At 48.2% G+C, this 13,033-nt stretch overlaps 1 pseudogene; it reads right to left on the bottom strand.

The window, feature by feature from the left end:
* Positions 1-900: 900 nt before the first annotated feature.
* Positions 901-13,033, bottom strand: part of LOC147117671 (uncharacterized) — a 95,277-nt pseudogene continuing 83,144 nt past the window's right edge.

Here is a 13,033-nt window from a genome sequence, read left to right as displayed (position 1 = left end):
ATCCGCTCTGCACCTGGCTCATGACTCCCCTCCGCAACCCCAACACTTGTGTCCAGCACTCATTTAATGAGAGCCATGCTGTCACCCGGAACATCACCGAGCAGACCATTGGGGTACTCAAGCAACAATTCCGCTGCCTTGACCACTCAGGAGGAGCCCTCCAGTATGGAGCGGGTGTCCAATTTCGTGGTGGTCTGCTGCATGCTCCACAACTTGGCCATCATGAGGGTGCAGCTCTTGCCACTAGGGATTGCGGGAGCAGCTCAGGAGGAGTAGGAGGGCAAGGAGGAGGAGGAGGAAGAGAAAGAGGACAAGGAAGAGGAGGGAGGGAGGGAGGGAGGGAGGCAGGCAGCAAATCCTCATTTCGGGCGGGCTGTTCATGAACATCTCATCAGACTGGGATTCCAGTGAATGAAACCCCAGATCCCCATTGCTCACCACTTCCCCATCATACCATCCCTCTGTCACGTAACATCACAGCATCCTACTGGGCATAAAGCTGAAATGAAAGCCACCACAAAACAAACATTCCAAATCAAAATTACAATATCAACTAATCACCCTTGTGCATTCCCTTAGTGCCTTTACCTACTCTAGTGCTCCTATGCAGTGTTTCCCCAGTGGCTGCAGAATGGCAGGTGGAAGGCTGCTGACTTTCCGTGGAGGAGACTATAGATGACCTTGCACGATGACCTCAACCAGCTGTGCACCTTGAAGGCCCGACTGCAGACTGCAACACCATGGCATGGGCGTCAGCAGTCGAGGCTGGCTGGCTGAAAGGCAGTGGCAAGGGCAATGTTGGAGTGGCAGTTGTGGGAGTAGGAATGCTGTCATCATGGACCCACTGCCACTCCCCCGGGACGGCACCTCAGCATTCCTAGCAATCTGTTGGAGCACAGATTACTCGCCTGCTGCAATACCCTGCAAGCCCCTTTCCACACTCATAAACCCAACGATGATGGCAGCAATCTGAGGTTCCACTGCAGCAGTGAGATTTTGGGTCACTTCCGCCTGTGCTGCAATGGAAGCTGTGACATCGCCCATCACACGTAGCATCATGGCAGAGTCCACAAGGTCTCTCCTGGAGTTGACAATCAGTTCCATCCTGGAAATCATGGGCTCCAAGCTCTGTGCAAAGCCCCATCTAATGTTGGAGCTGGACTCCTCTATGCTCCTTGACACTGACAAGAGGGTCTCTGGCAGACTTGCCATTGCACCTAGCATTTCTGTGTGCCCATCAGCCTTCTTCTGAAGGCCACCCCATCGAGGTCATCATCTGAGTCGTGTGCAGCAGAACTCGTGCACGACCTCGCCCTCCGGGAAGCTGGTAAACGATCTACCCTTTCCCCCTGGCCTGGCTGCAGCCCACTCGTGCCCGGTGACTCACCACGTGCATATCCCGCCTCTGTACTACCCTCCAACTTGCACGCAGTGCCTTTTTCTGAGCTGGTGTCTGTGAGTGTCAGATGCAGCACCAGTGTGTCTTCTTCTCCTCCATCACTTTCCTCCACAAGTTCAGGGACAGGTTGGCCTGCTGGCAGTTTTTGAGTATCTGAAATCAGAAAGGGACAAGGGTCGGGTTGTGGTGAAGGGAGGTGGGGGAAGCAAAATATCCATGCATACACCATCAGCAGCTTGTAAGTGAGAAGAGATTGTGGGATGAGGGGGAAGTGGGATGTGAGAAGAAGGAGTAAGTATGGCCATACCATCATTATCAGCAATGGCTTCAACTTCTCCGGTGTCAACGGACTCCATCACTGCCCCTCCAACAATTTCAAGCACCGATTCCTCCAGGTAGGTGAGGTTTTGTATTGCGGCTTGGTCGCCTCCTGTCTGCCATTGCTCCCTCCTGTTATGTGCCACCTTTGCCTGTAAGAGAAAGGGCAGTGTTTCAGTGAGTGTAGTGCAATGTGTTTTGGTGATGTGCCTGCCATAGTTGAATAGCTGTCAGTGTGTGCAAGGTGTTAGATGTGGGTGTGAGTGTTTCAGCAGTGGTAAGGTTGTGAGGGTGAAGTGAAGCTATGATTGTGAGGTCTGAGTGATGATAAGTAGCAATTGTTGGTAGGTGAGTGATGGGGATGTGGTGCATTGAGCAGTGTGCGAAGCTTGTGGTGCAGATGGTGGGATATGGTATTTGCTGAAGCCTTCACTCACCTTGACCTGCCGTGTGAGGTTATTAAACTGTTTTCGGCACTGGATCCAGGTCCTTGGGACCACACTGGTGGCTGTGACGGAGTCAGCTATCTCCTCCCACAGCCTTCTGCAAATGGCCTTGGATGGCTTCCCGCCACCCTGTGGGAATAGGGCAACCTGTCTTCGTTGCAGCGCCAGGACCAAGGCCTCCAGTACAGCATCTGAGAGTCTTCGTGCTCGCTCCCTGGTGGTTGAGCCATGTTTTCATCCACACTGACAATGAGGTGCTTTTGCAACAAAGCACCTCCCCTTTAAGTATTGCAGAGAACCTAGGCCAATCATTATTGGCTATTAGACTGTACCCGATATTGCCCACCCCTCCCCCCACCCCGTTCAGCGCTAAGCCAATCAGCATCGCGTTTAGCGCTGAGAGCAACGCTCCAATAATTATAATGAGCAGCCAGCATGAATTTTGCATGCTGCCTGCACACGTTTGAATGGGCACAGGCAAATAGCACTGGCCCGTGACACCACTCGTTTTCGGGTCATATCCAATTTCTAGGCCGGTGGGTCTGGATTCCAGGGGCAGTTGGAACCAGCTGAAAGCCTGCAAACACTCAAATCATTGGTAGCTGTTTTGTAATGTATTTTTGGATTTCCACCGGTGAGTTTGCCTTGGGAGAGATTGTATTTTTTTTTGCATTTATTCTGCTTACACACCCTCAATAGATGCACAGCCTTTCTCGCTACATTGATTTGGTTGCACAAATAGGAGGAGAAAGAAGAGCAGCAACAGCAGCAGTGTGCCCTACCACAAGGAGCAGCAGTTGGGCCTCTTAGGAACTAGCGGGAGAGGGAGGCTGCTCGAAGAAGGCTGTACCCAGTCCAAAGCATTTACAGGCCCAGAGTGAGTTTCCTGGTTCTGTCAGAAGAGAAGTGTCTGAGGAGGCTGCACTTCTCCAGACTGGGTGTTACAGACTTCTTCAGACGTTTGCAACAAGATCTACTAGCTGGTGGTCAGGTAGCCATTCTTTGCACGTGACAGTGAATCTCACTACTGCCCTTAACTTCTTTGTCACGGGTCCTTTCCAGGGTTTTACAGGGGACATTCACACATCTTGCAATTCATAAGTGCATCAAGCAGGTTACCAATGCTCTCTTTGCCAGGACCAATGACTGCATACCCTTCCCAATGGGGCCAGCAGTCAGAAGGAATGGGCTCTGGGATTTGCTGCAGAGGTTGGCTTCCCTTGTGTGCAGGGGGTTATAAAATGCAGATGTGTAGCCATCAGGGCACCAGGAAACCAGCCACGAGCATTCATTAACAGGAAGGGATTTCATTCATTTAAGAAAAGATATACTTGCTCTCGAGGCGGTTCAGAGAAGGTTCACTCGGTTGATTCCAGAGATGAGGGGGTTGACGTATGAGGAAAGGTTGAGTAGGTTGGGACTCTACTCATTGGAATTCAGAAGAATGAGAGGCGATCTTATCGAAACATATAAGATTGTGAGGGGGCTTGATCGGGTGGATGCGGTGAGGATGTTTCCACTGATGGGTGAGACTAGAACTAGGGGGCATAATCTTAGAATAAGGGGCTACCCTTTCAAAACTGAGATGAGGAGAAACTTCTTCACTCAGAGGGTAGTAAATCTATGGAATTTGCTACCCCAGAGAGCTGTGGAAGCTGCAACATTAAATAAATTTAAAATGGAGATAGACATTTTCCTAGCAGATAAGGGAATTAGGGGTTACGGGGAGAGGGCAGGGAAGTGGACGTGAGTCTAGATTCAGATCAGCCATGATCCTATTGAATGGCGGAGCAGGCCCGAGGGGCCGTATGGCCTACTCCTGCTCCTATTTCTTATGTTCTTATGTTCTTATATGCAGCTGGTCAGTGATCACCACCACTGAATAATACAGGTCTGTGCCAGGTTTGCAGGCAGCTGTCACAATGCCTTCATCCTGCTTCAGTAAACTATTCCCCTACTATTCCACCCATCAAGGAAGGTCAGAGGATGGATGATAGGGGACAAGGGAGACCCCTTCCTCATGTGGCTGAAGACAACCCTCAGTAACCCCAGCACAGATGTGGTACAACCAGAGCCATGGGACCACCAGAATAATTACTGAGCACACAATTGGGCTCCTGAAACAAAGGTTTAGGTGCCTGGATAGGTCAGGGGCCTCGCTGTAGTACCACCCAGAGTCTCATGTATTGTGTAGTGTGCTGCACAACCTTGCTATCCAAAGAGGTTTGCACATTGAGGGGGAACAGCAAGAAGAACTCCCTTCATCTAACTAGGAAGACTTGGGTAAAGGTGAGGAAGAAGCAGAAGAGGGAGGAACACTACAACACTTTGCAGCCGGAGATGCCAGGAATTAGATCATTGCTGAGTGTTTCAGTTAGCCTGCTCATTCCCCTGAAATGTTACACAATCTCCCTTTACATTAACAGACCTTGTTACCGCCTTCAGCACTCCCTCAACCTTGCAATAAAGAACAATTAAACCATTCAATCAACTATCATATTTATGACAATGCAGACTCATAACCTGCTAAGAAACCACACAGCAGGCAAAAGTGCCCAATGTGAACAGGTTAATTCTTTAATAGCAAAAACAATAATTGTCAGGAAATCAATTTTCACTCAAGTGTCAAACCCCATATGCCTTTCTTCAATTATTTTTTACTAACTCTACTCCTCATATGAGGTGCTCCACCACTGGCATGAGCATAGCTGGTGCAAGGCTCCTGTTGCTCAAGGACCCTAGAGATACTCGTGAACAACTACCTCTGGGATCTTGGGCCTGAGTTTGGCCTGGCTGCAGACTGCAATACCTTGGCTGCAGCTGGAGCAGTCTGGCCCAGTTGGCCTCCTGGTGGGTGTTGGATCCGTGATTCAGAGGATATGCTGTTATAAAATAATCACACGGATGCTGTACATCAACAATAAACAGGTCTTTACTGGAGGAGGGTAGTCTCACGACTGGGGGTACAGAGGCATGCGCAAAGCTTATATACCGGTGTGGTCACTGCCGGTACTACAGTATACAGGAGCTGTAAAAGTAGTTCTGACTTAAAGGCACATACACTACAATTCCTCCCCTTTTAGATTAGTAGTACCCCTAATATTCAAATAACAATTAACATTTTTAACATGTACATTAAACAACAAAAGTCCATTTATAGGTTCAGTCTTTGGGGCGGCTTCCTGACACTTTCGGGATAGCGCCTTTCCGGAGGTTCTTGTTCTTGGTGCAGAGGCGATTCTGACTCCTTTTCATCGGGTAGTTCATCGGGTTCCACTGCTACTGGGTCTGAAGTAGATGCTACCGGTATGTCAGGTTCATCCCCAGGTACTCGAGACACGGGGTTGACGCGTTCCTGTGACGCTAAGATCTGATCGACGTGGCGTCTCACAATGTTCTCCCCGACATCCACTGTGTACAATAATGGCCCCTGCCTTGTACATATCGTTCCGGGTTGCCATTTCTCCATTCGATAGTCACGGGCCAAGACTGGTTGCCCTACATTGAAGCTCCTTGTCGGCTTCTCATTGATGTGCTGGAATTGTTTGTCCTCAACATTTCTTCGCACATTTGGTCTGAGCAAGTCCAGAAGAGATCTCAACCTTCGGTTAAAGAACATCATGGCCGGGGTCTGGTTGGTAACTGCATGTGTCGCGTTTCGGTAGGCTAATAAGAAATTGTCCATCTTATACTGTAGTGGAATTTCATCGTCGCACATGGCCTTTATCGCCTTCTTAAAGGTTTGTACGAACCTCTCAGCCAATCCATTTGTGGCTGGATGATACGGGGCAGATGTGTAATGCCTTACCCCATTCCTTCTCGTAAATTTTTGAAGCTCGTCGGACACAAACTGTGGTCCATTATCAGAGCAAATCTGCTCTGGCAAACCGTTTCTGGCAAATATGGTCCGTTGGACTGCAATCGTTTTCTCTGTAGTGGTTGAAGACATTTTTATCACCTCAGGCCACTTTGAATGAGCATCCACTGCTATTAAGAACATTGAGTCCATGAATGGACCAGCGAAATCAATATGCACCCATTGCCATGGAGAGGAGGGCCACTCCCATGGGTGTAGAGGGGCATGTGGTGGTGCATTTTGGACCTTCTGGCATCCTAAGCAGCTGTTTGTTAGGTCCTCGATTTGTTGATCGATTCCCGGCCACCACACATAAGCCCTAGCAGGGCTTTTCATTTTCACTCCCCCCAGATGACCTTCATGTAGCTCATTTAGCACTCTCTCCCTTAACTTGGGTGGAATCACCACTCTGAACCCACACATCAACTGTCCCCTGGCATACTGACAGCTGTTCTCTTCTGGATGAGAATGCTGGCAACAGTGAGTCGCCATGTGCTGGCCATCCCCTCACCGTCAATTCATATACCCGCGACAGCGTCGGGTCATTTCGGGTCTCCTTCTCTATATCCGCGTTTGTTACTGGCAATCGTTCAATTATTGACGAATAAAATATCTCGATAGGGTCCACTGCTGGTGCTTCCTCCACAGTAGGCAGTGGCAGGCGCGATAGACCATTAGCGTTCCCATGCTGTTTCGTGCCTTTATATTCTATTTCATATTGGTTCGCCCCTAGAAACAGGGACCATCTTTGTAACCGCTGTGCAGTCATCACTGGAACGCCCTTCTTAGGATTAAAGATGGAGACAAGTGGTTGGTGGTCAGTCAGCAAGGTGAACTTCTGCCCATGCAGATAGTGGTTGAATTTTTTTATTCCCCATACTAGGCTGAGGGCCTCCCTGTCAATCTGGGCGTAGTTGCGCTCGGCTGAGGTTAGTGACCGAGACGCAAAGGCTACTGGCCTCTCCAACCCGTCTGGGAATTTGTGCGACAGCACCGCTCCAATACCATAGGGTGATGCATCACATGCCAACCGAATTGGTAATGCTGGGTTGAAATGGGCCAACACCTCTTTTGATGTGATCAATTCTTTGCACTTCTGGAAAGCTCGTCTACATTCGTCATCCCACTTCCATGGTACCCCTGTTTGCAGTAGGGTGTTCAGTGGGTGTAATACCGTAGACAAAGTTGGTAAGAACTTGTGGTAGTAGTTTACCAGCCCGAGGAACGACCTCAGTTGTGACACATTGTCCGGTGCTGGAGCCTTGACTACTGCCTCAATCTTGTCAGGGGACTTATGTAACCCCTCTTCATTGATGACGTGGCCACAATACGAGATCTGTTTCTGTAAAAACTCGCACTTGTGGCGATTAGCTCGTAGCCCATACTCCTTTAATCTGGTGAGCACCTTCTCCAAGTTGGCGAGGTGATCACCGTCATTTTCACCCGTGACCAAGATGTCGTCCAAATAACACTGGGTCCCTGGAATCCCTTGCAGGACCTGATCCATCGCCCTTTGCCAGATAGCCGGAGCCGAGGCTACTCCAAACACCAGCCGGTTGTATTGGTAGAGACCTTTATGAGTGTTGATCGTAAGGTATTGTTTCGAAGCTTCTTCTACCTCCATTTGCAAGTACGCCTGGGCTAGATCAATTTTGGTGACGCGTTTACCTCCAGATAGTGAGGCGAAAATATCCTCAGTTCGTGGAAGCGGATATTGTACCGTGTGAAGGATAGGGTTCACTGTCACCTTAAAATCCCCACAGATGCGGACCTTCTTTGGTTCCCCAGGCACACTACTCAACGACCTCTTCATTACAGGAACGATGGGTGCAGCCCACTCGCTCCAGTCCACTTTGGACAGTACTCCTGAACTTTCCAACCCTTCCAGCTCTGCTTCAACAGCTGGTCTGATCGCATAAGGCACTGGTCTGGCCTTCAGAAACTTTGGGCTTGCATTTTCCTCTATTTTAATCATTGCTGTTATTCCTTTTAGTGTTCCTAGTCCTTCCTGGAACACTTCTTTTGCGTCGGTTAGCATTTTTGACAGCCGTCCAGGTGTGACGTCGTCATCCTTTTTGGCCTCAACCTTCAGTGCCTGTATGGAATGCCAATCTAATTGTATCTTCTGGATCCATTCACGTCCTAGCAGTGGTGGTCCTCCATCTGGCAATACATATATATCCATTTTAGGTATTTCCTGGCCTTTATATGTCACTTTCACCCTTATTTTTCCTTTGGGGTAGACTTTTTGCCCCGTATACATCTTCAAGACAATCTCTGTAGCTTTCAAGGGTATGTGTGAAAATAGCCGCTTGTAGTCTCTTTGATTTATGACTGTTAGAGCTGACCCTGTGTCCAATTCCATTTTCACTTGGACTCTGTCTATCTTAAGTGTAACCCAGATAGTCTGGTGATCCTCCATTTCGGTTACCTTATGTAGTTTCAGACAACCCAGCTCCTTGCTTCCGGAGTCTGTGTCACTTTTCTGTTCGTCTGAACCACTGTCCATCACCTGGTGTACCTTTTTGTACTTCTCCTGTGGAGATTTCTTACTGTTGGTTTTCTTCCCAGACCTGCAGACTCTTGCTATGTGTCCTGCTTTCCCACACTGCCTGCACACTTGGTCCTTGAACCAACAGTCTTTCTGGTCATGTGTTGTTCTGCCACAGCGATAGCACTTCCCTGTTCCATAGGACATTTCATTGGTGCCATATTCTTGCGGTCTCCGTTGTATCTCTGCAGCGCCCCTTGCGGCTGCTTCGTGTGATACTGCCATACTGAAAGCTTTGTCCAGCTTAAGATCCTTTTCTGATAGAAGCCGTTTCTGGGTTCCTTCACTTTGTAGCCCACACACAAACTTGTCCCTTAACGTATCTGCTAGTCCCGCTCCAAACTGGCAGTGTTTCGATAGCTTGCGCAGTTCCATTAGGTACTCAGCATTGCTTTCGTCTTTGTGTTGGTTCCTTTTATGAACTAAAATCGTTCTGCTATCAGCAGCGGTGTGGGGTTTAAGTGGTCCTGTAGGATTTCTACTATGCTTTCAAAATTCTTGTTTACCGGTTTCTCTGGGGTTATTAGATTTTGCAGTAACTCATAAGTTTTTGCACCCATGGAATTTAACAGAACCAGTGCTTTATTAGCATCTGGCACTTCATTTGCCCTGCAGTACACCTCAATACGTTCCACATATGTCGCCCAATCTTTGACTTCATTGTCGAACATAGAGATACTGCCACTCTTCGGCATCCTTGGGTGTGAATTAACTGTCAAAAATGGCGCCTCCCGTGCTTCCCCTTCTTCTCCGCTGGCACAAAATGGCGTCTCCCGTGCTTTCCTTCCTTCCCGTGCTCGCCCTTCTTCTCCGCTGCGGCTTCTAAAAATGGCATCTCCCGCGCTCTTCCTTCTTCTCCGCGGCTCAATGGCGCCTCCCGCGCTCCCCTTTCTTCGCCCCGCGGACCCTGTTCAGCCCGTGAGCCCTGGCTGTGCTCTGCGCGTTCTTCTTTTTATTTTTTTTGACGCCGCTCAGTCTAGAACCCGGCTGTTTCTTTACCCTCTCTCTCTCCGCTTTGTTTTCTTTTTCTCGACGCCGCTCGGTGTTCAACCCCCGGCTGCGCCCTGTGCTCTTCACCCTTTGTCTTACCCCGTTGACGCTGCTCGGCTTTCTCTCTGCCGTCGGTCGGCTCCAGCCGCCGCTGCTCGGGAAGGGTCTGCGCTGGACCTGTCGTCGGTCTCTTGCTGCTTGTCGTGGCTGGGGAACCAAGCCCGGCTCTCCACAGCCTCCCCTGCGAAGTTCAATCTCTGCCTGACGGCTGGGCGGTTGCTCGTGGTCGACGCCCGTGTTCCTGGCCTCGACTATTTTTTTTTTAATGTTGCAGGTAGATTCGAATCGACACTCGTCGCCACTGTTGGATCCGTGATTCAGAGGATATGCTGTTATAAAATAATCACACGAATGCTGTACATCAACAATAAACAGGTCTTTACTGGAGGAGGGTAGTCTCACGACTGGGGGTACAGAGGCATGCGCAAAGCTTATATACCGGTGTGGTCACTGCCGGTACTACAGTATACAGGAGCTGTAAAAGTAGTTCTGACTTAAAGGCACATACACTACAGTCGGCATTGGTTGAGGGGGTAGCGAGGGACCAGAGAGCTCAGATGTTTATCGCTAAACATAGACTGATATTCTTTGGTTTCAATCAATCAGTTATTACATTTCATGAGATCCACAAGAAGCTATCATTGAATAGAAATTCCTGTCCTTCATGAACAGCCTTTAAGCAAATACAGAGATGAGAAAAGGAGGGCATGGAAAGAACAAAAGGGAGAGGTATGTGATAGGGTGGAGGTTTTTCTTTCCTGATCCCCCAACCCTTCCCCTGCCACCCCCTTTTTCCTGGCTCTGTATTTGCTTAAAAGCTGCTCATCTCCAACATCTTCCAGTTCTGATGAAAGGTTATTGATCTGAAACTATGTTTCTCTCTCCATAGATGCTGCCTGACTGGCTGAGTGATTCTAACACTTTCCATTTTTATTTCAGGTTTCCAGCATCCACAGCAATTTTGCTTTTGTTCTCTGTTAAAAATCCTGGACTTGAAAATGTAAATAAGCCATTCCAGGGAATTCTTCTGAGGCTGTACTTTTAGGGATCATTTCTACCGTTTGTAACTTGAGAAATATGTTCTAAAGTGTCTAAAGTTCCTATTTTTTTCAGTTCCATAATTTTCCACCAACATGGCAACAACTCCATAGATCTTACTTTTAATAAAAACACCCCATGTATATTTTTTGGATTTCCTTGCAAAGTGGTCACATTTCCCACAATAAGGTTTCTATTCAGTCGCTGTCCACGTGAACAGCTGAGAGCGTTTGTGTCAGTCCACTTCCAGTTTTTTTTGTGTTACTCCAGGTCAAGTTGGGTCCAATTCAAGTTTAGGTTTATGGAAACTCTGAAGAGAAATAGAAGGTCCCGGAGTGTACGGTACCTGTGTTCATCCTTTTAAGTGAACTGCCATATTTTCTTACCACTGCTCTATAAATAGCTTGTTTACCAGCAGTCACAGTTTAACCAAATGCTAACACTTAACTCAAGCATTCACAAGCTTGATTTATCTCTCTCTCTCCCCCTCCCCTAGAAGGCCTGATTTCTTTACAGCAATGTAAAATCAACCATCTTAAATTGAAAGACCATTCTCCACAGATTCTTTTGTCTGGATTGAAATATTTGATATATATAAACCAATCTTCAATCTTATTATTTTCCATACAAACAACTTAAACTATCCAAATGTGGACTGATAATTTTTAGGCCACCCATGATTGTGTGAACAAACTTGTTTAAGGAATGCATTCTATTCTACTGAATACAATGTGTTTAGAACTGTACTGAAAACACGGATTGTTTCAAAAGGGTTGTGTTCCAGATTTTTAACCAGGAGTTAATTAGTCACTTGCTAAACACTGCTTTAATGTATTAAAGCTGGTGAATCTTACATTTTGTTACTAAGGGCCAAAGGATTCAATTGAACAAAATAGAAGGGCATAAACACAAAGATGGCAAAATTAAACACAACCATCAGAAGTGCTGCCACAGAGGCAATGTTTAAAAGGATTAATTTTGCCAGGCCAAGCTCCAAGCATGGAGCCTCACTAGATAAAGGCCTAGAAATTCGCTTGCATAGAGCCTGTTGTTTGGGCGCTACGGGGCCGAATTGGGACCAAAGTGTTGTCTGAGCAGTGCGCATACACTTCTGGTGCGGGCCCCATCTTGGTGAGGGTGGTAGGGCACCATTAAGAACGTGCACTAGTAGTATGGTATGTAGGCAGATCGTGACATCAATCATTTTCGTCGTCATCGCTGAAGCTAACGCCCTCTCTTAACCTCGCACAGCTGAACATGTGTTCAACAGCAGGAAGGACACCGCACCAGCGATATTTAAAGGGGTCATCACCAACTTTCAGGTAACTTGCTTTTTGATTTCTACTGGCTCTGTGTAAGTTTGTGGATGCGTTTGGAGCTTTCCAAAGTTATTTAAAGTTGGTGAGTTGACAGGGAGGGGTGCTGCAAGTGGAGAAGGTCTTGCTTCTGACTTCAAGGGTTCTGGTTAGACCACTTGCTCCCAGTCATGGGTGCTCTAGTTGTCATCCCCCTTGGCCTGCAGAATGACAGGGAGATGGAGCAGAGACAGCAAAGAGAATAAGTTGCTCGCAAAGGGAGGAGGAGGAGGAGGAGAAGGGCTCTCAGCAGGAGGCCTTATCCACCTAGGGTCTCCAGAGAGCAATTCCCTTACCTCAACCAGTGTCTGAGGCGTCTACGCTGATATGCCATCAATGACTCAAAGACAAGGATTCAACTGAAGGCTTTTAATCACTAAGAACATAGCAGCATAGCAGGTCTTCCCACATCAGGTTCGTCTGGTAGTGAGTGACTCATGCAGCTCCTGAGACCTTTATATGGCAAAAGACAGGGGCATAGCCAATACACACAATAGGAACAAAAGGGTGCGGTTCACACAATACAAGCAGGTAAAATACAAGCAGGTCTGATGAAGGCATATTTCATCACATACGCATTACGAAGGAGGTGCTCGCAGAACTCCGCCACCCAAACCTGCAGCCTCACACCAGGGCAAGGAAATTGCAGCCAGTGGTTGTGAAGGTGACTGTGGCCCTGAATTTCTTCGCATCAGGACCCTTCCAGGCTGGAACAGGCGATATCTGTAACATCTCAGTTCCCCGTCCGCTGTTGCATAAGGGAGGTGACAGACGTTCTTTATGACAGGAGAGGGGACTTCATTGTCTTCTGTCTGACCAGAGGAGCAGGCAGAGTGTGCACGTGGCTTTGCCAGGATAGCGGACTTCCCCATGGTGCAGGGCGCCATCGACTGCACGCATGTGGCTTTGCAGGCAGCATATATAAATGCTGAGATATACCGCAATCGCAAAGGTTACCACTCGCTGAATGTGCAGTTGATGTGCGACCACGCTCAGCTCATCATGATGGTCAATGCCCAG

Source organism: Somniosus microcephalus, chromosome 5 (genome assembly GCF_052327205.1).
Source record: "Somniosus microcephalus isolate GS21.2 chromosome 5, FLI_Smic_1.0, whole genome shotgun sequence".
NCBI lineage: Eukaryota > Metazoa > Chordata > Chondrichthyes > Squaliformes > Somniosidae > Somniosus > Somniosus microcephalus.
This window is presented reverse-complemented; position numbering and strand designations above follow the sequence as displayed.